Source organism: Bubalus bubalis, chromosome 16, assembly GCF_019923935.1.
Source record: "Bubalus bubalis isolate 160015118507 breed Murrah chromosome 16, NDDB_SH_1, whole genome shotgun sequence".
NCBI classification, from domain to species: domain Eukaryota; kingdom Metazoa; phylum Chordata; class Mammalia; order Artiodactyla; family Bovidae; genus Bubalus; species Bubalus bubalis.
This window is the reverse complement of record NC_059172.1, coordinates 35,729,955-35,739,190: the sequence shown is the minus strand read 5'-3', so window position 1 is coordinate 35,739,190 and position 9,236 is coordinate 35,729,955. Positions and strand designations below refer to the sequence as shown.

The 9,236-nt window shown below is 37.9% G+C and overlaps 1 pseudogene; it reads left to right on the top strand.

The window, feature by feature from the left end:
- The first annotated feature begins 235 nt into the window (after nucleotides 1-235).
- Nucleotides 236-2,507, top strand: LOC112579479 (annotated as a pseudogene).
- The last annotated feature ends 6,729 nt before the right edge of the window (nucleotides 2,508-9,236 follow it).

The window sequence follows — 9,236 nt, the reverse complement described above, 5'->3', positions numbered from 1 at the left end:
GTACAAGAACTGTGGATTTCTACTTATGGGATATCTTTCTTAAAAAGAGTGATGTACATCTTTGGATCTTTCTTTAATACTTTAGATATGTAAATGAGATGGATGATATGATCTCAGATTTCTATAAAATCAGAAGGACTCAATATGTTGACTTTGGGTGAAAATAAAAGATAGAAAAGGAAGTAGTAGCTTTAACTGAAAAACATTTGTTTGCATCAGAAGACCCAAGGACACTATGTCCATTTCCAACATCACAGTCTTCATGTCTTCGGTGTTGACCCTAATAGGGATCCCAGGCCTAGAGTCTGTGCAGTGCTGGATTGGAACTCCATTCTGTGTCATGTATCTCATTCCTATGATTAGAAATTTCCTGCTGTTTATCATTATCAAATCAGAACACAGTTTCCATGAGGCCATTAACATTTTCCTAGGCATGCTAGGAGTCACAGATATTGCCCTTCGTACCAGCATTGTGCCCAAGATGCTTGGAATCTTCTGGTTTCATGTAACAGGTTTATTTTGATTCCTGATTGCCTCAAAAGTGGCTTATTCACACATTACAGTGCATAGAGGTGGGCATCCTGCTTGCCATGGCCCTGGACCACTAAGTCACCATCCACTGAGACATACTGCCATCTTCACCCACCCTTTAGTTACCCCAAATCAAGGCAGTGGTACCACTCAGGGCTACCATTCTTGAGTCTGCATGTGTGCTAAGTTGCTTCAGTTGTGTCCATCTCTGAGACCCTATGGACTGTAGCCTGCTAGGCTCCTCTGTCCATGGGATTCTCCAGGCAAGAGTACTGATATGGGTTGCCATTTCCTCCTCCAGGGGATCTTCCCAACCAAGGGATTGAACCTGCTTCTCTTACATCTCCTACATTGGCAGGCAGGATCTTTACCACTAGCGACACCTGAAAAGACTCTGGTGCCTAATACTGATAAAGTTCTAGTTATAATTTTATCATACAAGTGTTATCTCCCACCCCTAATGTGAGCATATGGCCATTGTGAAACTGCTTGCAGGAAATGTCTGGGTCAACAGAATCTATGGTTTGTTTTTGGCTTTCACTGTTGCAAGAGAGTTCCAGAAAAACATCTATTTCTGCTTTATTGACTATGCCAAAGCCTTTGTGTGGATCACAATAAACTGTGGAAAATTCTGAAAGAGATGGGAATACCAGACCACCTGACCTGCCTCTTGAAAAACCTGTATGCAGGTCAGGAAGCAACAATTAGAACTGGACATGGAACAACAGACTGGTTCCAAATAGGAAAAGGAGTACGCCAAGGCTGGATATTGTCACCCTGCTTATTTAACTTATATGCAGAGTACCTCATGAGAAATGCTGGGCTGGAGGAAGCACAAGCTGGAATCAAGATTGCTGGGAGAAATATCAAAAAACCTCAGATATGCAGATGACATATGCACCCTTATGACAGAAAGTGTAGAAGAACTAAAGAGTCTCTTGATAAAAGTGAAAGAGGAGAGTGAAAAAAGTTGGCTTAAAGCTCAACATTCAGAAAACTAAAATCATGGCATCTGGTCCCAACACTTTATGGCAAATAGATGGGGAAACAGTGGAAACAGTGTCAAACTTTATTTTTCTGGGCTCCAAAATTACTGTAGATGGTGATTGCAGCCATGAAATTAAAAGACACTTACTCCTTGGAAGGAAACTTATAACCAACCTAGATAGCATATTCCAAAGCAGAGACATTACTTTACCAACAAAGGTCCATCTAGTCAAGGCTATGGTTTTTCCAGTGGCCATATATGGATGTGAGAGTTGGACTCTAAAGAAAGCTGAGCACTGAAGAATTGATGCTTTTGAACTGTGGTGTTGGAGAAGACGCTTGAGAGTCCCTTGGATGGCAATGAGATCCAAACAGTCCATCCTAAAGGAAATCAGTCCTGAGCGTTCATTGGAAGGACTGATGTTGAAGCTGAAACTCCAATATGTGGCCACCTGATGTGAAGAGCTGACTCATTTGAAAAGACCCTGATGTGGGTAAAGATTGAAGGCAGGAGGAGAAGGGGACAACAGAGGATGAGATGGTTGGATGGCATCACCAATTCACTGGACATGAGTTTGGGTAAACTCCGGGAGCTGGTGATGGACAGGGAAGCCTGGCATGCTGCAGTTCATGGGGTCGCAGAGTCGGACATGACTGAGCGAATGAACTGAACTTCACTGTGCAGGGTTTGGCCTTACATTCATTATATTGTCCTGTGTATATTTATCACAACTTATTCTTTTGACCCAGAAGGAGGCAAGGTTGAAAGCATACAATACTTGCATCGCTCATATTGGTGTCTTCCTCCAACTCTACCTCCCTGCCTTCTTCTCCTTCTTTGACATAGGTTTGGTTCTTACATCTCACCTTACATCCACATCCTCATTTCTAGCATTTACTTGGTGTTCCCTCCATTTCTCAAGCTACTTGTCTATGGTGCAAAGACTAAGCACATTCTTATGCATATGGTAAAAATATTCTGTTCATAAAATTTACTATGAATAATGCAACCGAGCTTTTCTCTTTGTGCGTGGTAACAAAATTTCAAAACAAAATAAAACTACAAAAATCCATGTTATTGAAATTCTTTAGTTTTGTATTTAATTTTTATTGTTCTTAATTTGCCATCATAAGTCAGTTTTCATAATCTGGCATGACAGCTATGTGACATAGATTCGTGTACTGTACCTGGGTAAAGAAATTAAAAAACATAAAAGAGTAAATAGTGAACATATGTCCTTTCCTTTTCTTGCAGAAATGGTGATGTAATGACCAATTCAGGAAGAAGCTTCTTGGTGAAAATAATGTTATAAACCTCAGTTGGGTTGTTACACATTTATGACTCCTTTGCAAAAAACAACGTAAGCTGTACAAAGTTTAATTTCTGTACTTATATTAGACTTTAATATAAAGTTTAAAATATAAAGTAAGTGAATCCTCAAAAATGAAACAAAACAAAGGACAAAGGCAAAAAGCCTGAGGAATTGCTATAGGTTGAAGAAGTCTAAGGAGACATGAATATAAAATGCATAATATAATCCTGAATTGAATTTTGGGCAAGAAAAATATACATATAGGTCTTTGAACTATTTTTAACCTTGGATATGGACTAATATTTAGGTTATAATATCACTTCAGTGCTAAATGTCCTGATACTGTCTATAATACTACAGTTAGGCAGTAGACTATCATTTTCCTAGGGAAGCACATTTAAATATTTAGGAGCAAAGGAACACTATGTCTCAAATTTACTCATCAGTCCAGTTCAGTTCAGTCACTCAGTCGTGTCCGACTCTTTGCGACCCCATGAATTGCAGCACACCAGGCCTCCCTGTCCATCAACAACTCCCGGAGTTCACTCAAACTCATGTCCTTCGAGTCGGTGATGCCACCCAGCCATCTCATCCTCTGTTGTCCCCTTCTCCTCTTGCCCTAAATCTTTCCCAGCATCAGGGTCTTTTCCAATGTGTCAACTCTTCGCATAAGGTGGCCAAAGTACTGGAGTTTCAGCTTTAGCATCATTCCTTCAAAGAACACCCAGGACTGATCTCCTTTAGAATGGACTGGTTGGACCTCCTTGCAGTCCAAGGGACTCTCAAGAGTCTTCTCCAACACCACAGCTCAAAGGCATCAATTCTTTGGTGCTCAGCCTTCTTCACAGTCCAACTCTCACATCCATACATGACCACTGGAAAAACCGTGGCCTTGACTAGACGGACCTTTGTTGGCAAAGTAATGTCTCTGCTTTTCAATATGCTATCTAGGTTGGTCATAACTTTCCTTCCTCATAAACACTTCATAAAAATTATGTAACTATCATATATCTATCCATATATCTATTGAATTGTTCAGTGGTAAAGCAAAATTGAGAAAAATGTAAAAAAAAATACACAAATCTGGGTAAATTGTATAAGGAAGCTTCTTACAATACTCTTGACAAATTCTGTACATCAATGTAAGATGTGTTTGTATCAAGCACTGTTCTTTAAATATCTCAATTTAGCAATGGCTGCCTTTATTCACTCAGTCAACCAATCCAGAAACATCATTTACCTTTGATGTTGGCATTGTACCAACAATGTCCCAACATTGTAGCAACAATTGTACCAAAGGTGTACCTTTAACATTGTACACCTAACCAATCATCTGATCTTAGTATATATCTCTAAAGTATCCTCAAATAATTTATCTTCTCTCCATTAGTCACTATCTATTCTTTTTTTTAGTCTTACATATGATCTTATGAAAAATAAAATACTAGGTTTTTCATCTTTCATTTGCTGGAAGTTTTCATTCAAACAACGTTATATTTTCAGCAAAAAGTACTTGATGCATCTGTATCTTATTCCTGATATTTTGCATGCAAACATGTATTTTTTGCCTAGCTGATTTCTATCCTACATTTAGAATTTAGTTAAATATTTCCTCTTAGAAACTTAGCCATTTTCCTTATTTTTTTTCTCTACGTCTCCTAATAGCGCTCATAGCATGCATCACAGCACCTCTTCATTTTTTCTGTGTGTAACTTCTTTTTTCATATAGGTCACATGTGTAATCTATTTGTATACTCCTGACTTACACATACATATTACATTTTAAATATGAATAAATGTATATTGCATGAAAGATTTAGAAAATAAATGCACAAAAAATTCTACCAAGCTTTTCATAATGAATATTTATTCTCACAATCAGGTCAGATCCGACCAGTCGCTCAGTTGTGTCCGACTCTTTGCGACCCCGTGAATCGCAGCATGCCAGGCCTCCCTGTCCATCACCAACTCCCAGAGTTCACCCAGACTCACGTCCATTGAGTCAGTGATGCCATCCAGCCATCTCATCCTCTGTCGTCCCCTTTTCCTCTTGCCCCCAATCCCTCCCAGCATCAGAGTCTTTTCCAATGAGTCAACTCTTCACATGAGGTGGCCAAAGTACTGGAGTTTCAGCTTTAGCATCAGTCCTTCCAAAGAAATCCCAGGGCTGATCTCCTTCAGAATGGACTGGTTGGATCTCCTTGCAGTCCAAGGGACTCTCAAGAGTCTTCTTCAACACCACAGTTCAAAAGCATCAATTCTTCGGTGCTCAGCCTTCTTCATAGTCCAACTCTCACATCCATACATGACCACAGGAAAAACCATAGCCTTGACTAAATGGACCTTTGTTGGCAAAGTAATGTCTCTGCTTTTGAATATGCTGTCTAGGATTGGTCATAACTTTCCTTCCAAGGAGTAAGCGTCTTTTAATTTCATGGCTGCAGTCACTATCTGCAGTGGTTCTGGAGCCCAGAAAAATAAAGTCTGACACTGTTTCCACTGTTTCCCCATCTATATTTCTATTCTCACAATAGAATAATTTAAATGGTTTCCTAATGAAGACATATGGAGGAAGAGTTGTTCCAAACTGAAATAACTTAATCATTTAATGTTTTACTATTTGTGGAATGATAATTTTTTTCTACTATTAAATTAGTTTCAATTAATTTCCTTTACTTTTTAGAGAGTTTAAGGTTTACAGAAAATTGAATAAAAAGCCAGAATTCCCATATTAACTTTCTCCGCAGAATGAATGTTTAATAATTACACCTGAGTTAAGCTGCATTGTCTGTCACAAAATCATGTCACCACATTTATTTGATATATCTTAAATTTAAAAACATATATCTAATATCTTTTTCCTTAAGGTCTGTGTATACCATTCTAAGTAAGTTTTTTTTTAATTTATTGAGATATAATTTTCATACCATATAGCACACTCTTTAGAGAGTATTAATCTCTGGCTTTTGACATAACCAAAAACCTGTGCAATTATCACTACTATCAAATTCCAGTACATTTAATAAAGATACTCCATCCCCCTTAGCAGCCACTCCCCATTCTCCAACCCCATTTCATGGCACACATTAATTGACTTTCTGTGTCTGTGATTTCTCATCTCTGGACATCTTATGTAAGTGAAATGAAACAATATTTGGCCTTTGAGTCTGGTTTCTTTGACTTAGAATAATGTTCTTAAGATTCATTTGAGTTGTAGCATAAATAGGAATTTCATTTACTTTTATACTTGAATATTGCATGAGGTACCTGAGTCTACTCTTGCACCAGGAAGCAGATCTCTGGCCGTCTTATCCATAGTCCCCTTCTCTCTCTGCTTGGTAAGGATGTCCATCTTTATTCAAAAAATTCCATAAAAAGTATAAGCATGTCTAGACCCTTTAGATTTATATTCCCCAGATTTCATTTAAATTTATTTCCTTTTATTTGATGATGTGCACTGGTTTTGTGTTTTATTTTTTTCTGGTACAAATCCTCAGCTATGGCTGATTTCAATCTGCTGATATGAATCACTGAGTGTCCAGAAGCAAAGATGTACAAACAGCCTCACCCTGGCTGAGCTGGGTTCCTTCATATAACTGCCCTTGATCCTATACCATTGCTTTCTCTGGGAGGATGATAAGTTTATGGCAGTTTAATATGAGGATGTGGTCAGAGAGTCTTAATTCAAAGGGAACAGGACTACTGAATGGGGTCTGACCCAATGACACAGGACAAAACCAGAGTGACTCCAAGTCAGGTCATCAGGTAATCCAGGGTTGTTAGCCTCTTTCTTGTATTCTTCAATGAATCAAAGTTTATTTCTTTCATAATATTAAAGCTTAAAATCCTATTGGGAGGCACAAAGTCTTCTTTCAACCTAGTAAATACATGTCATAAATAACAGTTTCAGGTTGGGAAGTTGATATCAATTTGTGAAAATATATACAGTCCTTTCATAATAATTCTGAATATGACTGGAACAACTGAGAGAGAGATAATTTGGATACTGGAAAGATTTGTGTAATCAGCTCTTGCATGGAAGAAGCCCAGAAATTGTAACTGAGGCTCTGAGGTGAATGTTCCAAAGTCAGCACCTATTAGGACCCTAAATAAGTCAGTGAGCTTAAATAAGAAATATAGAATTAGATTAAAAACATATTATTTTATTTCTCTGTCAGTATGTCTATGCTGACTAGTCTGAATATCTCAAGCTGTTTTTATTTTACCTTTATTGTCTCATTATTTTTGTAAATAAGTGTCACTGATTTGTTTTGTCTGGTCTTCAGCACTGTCTTCTCTTAGGAATTTTAAAAAAGAGGCTCATTTTGGTTCCCAGTCCTAAAATGGAACCAAAGTTTGAGAATTATTTTTAGATGCTAAACCAACTATTAGAGAAAAAATCTTGTATGTTCTGAATGATAGTGTGCTTTCTTTTCCATCCTTGTCCCCAGTGAAATTTAACACGCACTAGAGATTTGTGAAAACCAGTCCCCAGGTGCATCCTATAGTATAAAACATTCACTCTTCACATCTGAAACGTCAGAACATTTTCTCCTTTATGGCTTCTTTGTGTATTATCACAGATGATCCCTGGTAAGTCATTGTGGATAGAGATTCAGCACTGATTATGGGAAACTGGAGGGTTGGTTTCAAAAAGAATGTGTATGCCATGTGATCCAATATAATTCCAGGATGGAAAAAAAAAAAAAAGCTATACATTCTTATAATAGTTGAGTGTTCTGTCACTAGGGAAATGTGTCCCATGTTTTTCACAGCATTTTTGGATCAGTTAATGCTACACGTGGTGACAAGTTGTAAAGCAAGTTTGAAAAAAGAAAGATTTTTGGAGAATATCTGTGTTGATAGATGAATGGAAAGCCTGTTTGTTAAAAGGACAGGAAATTACACACGCTCAGACTGGAAAAGATGCAGGAAAAAAGATACCCATCAAGTAATTCTGTAGAAATGCTCTTTCACATAAAGGACTCATTTAATATCTCAAGATATTTGTGAGAAAAAGATAAATGTGCATCAATTAATATCTGGCATTTATTGACAGATCAATGCACCTTATGATTCCTTCCTAATATTTAAATGGATTATATCATGTAATACAATCACATCATAATTTGTTTCTATCCATGATATTTCTCTGTAATAAATAAACCGAGACAATGTAAAATTTCATAATGGAGTACAGGGCAGGCAAAGCTAAGTAGGACCATCCAGGATTTAAATTCCGTTGAGTGACTTCAGATCCTTGACAATTGACAGCCACGACCCATGGCTAATGTGTATCAATGGAGCATAAATTTGAGACTTTAAAATTTTTAAAAAGAGGCAATTTAAGGTTCATTTTATTTATTTTTATTTTTAATTTACATTTATTTTTTTTAATTAGAGGCTAATTACTTTACAATATTGTATTGGTTTTGCCATACATCAACATGAATCCACCACGGGTGTACATTGAAACATGTATAATATCATATAAGGTTCATTTTAAAGAATACCTATTTGTCATCTGGAGCTTTCCTAAAACATGATAAGCTGTTTCAGAAAACAAAAAGAGTCCTCTGTATTCACTGGAGTACTTGAGGCAGAGATCAGTGGATGAATGAGATCAGTGGAGACTTTCAAGAGGAAATATTCCTGAGATTGTAGAGAGTATGGGATTAGAGTCCTGGATTCCTTAAATCTTTCAGATCCTGGGATTTGGGCTGATTTAAAATTAGAGTTGTAAGGTTACCGGGGTCCAGCCCCGGTTGGATCCAGGGATTCCCTCAGGAGGACGGCATAGGTGACTGAGAGAAATAGAGAAAGAGATAAGGAAAGAATTTTGCAGTTAAGAAAATAAGGGAGAGAAAAGAGGCTGATATTCCTTGGTTTATGCAGAAAGCCAATAAAGCCCCAGCACGGGACTTGCTCTGTTCACATAGGCCGCAGGCGCCCTCTCAAATCGCTGAAGGTGCCCCACCTTAGGCACCTTCTCAAGTGGGTCTTAGAAGCCCAGGCAGGAAAGTGAACTCAGAGGGCCCCTGCACTCCAGGGAATCAGCCTGAAAAGGAAAAGGAAAGAGAAAGAACGACATGGGGAGACCAAGCTTGATGAGCATGGCCCACACTTTATTTTCCAAAGTAGTTTTTATACCTTAAGTTGTGCGTAGAGGATAATGGGGGGCGGGGCAGGTAGAGTCATGCAAGGTCAGCAGTCCTTGATCCTTATTGAAGCCAGGCTTTCTTTCTGCAAATTTATCATATGCAAAAGCTTTAGGTGATTTACATCATCTTCTGGCCAGGAGGTCTGTTAACATTTTATGACCCTTTCTTCAGAAAACTTATTTTTCTCTAAAGGTGATTATTCTAAAGTCAGGCGCCACCGTCCAAAAGCATTAGATAAAGTTAC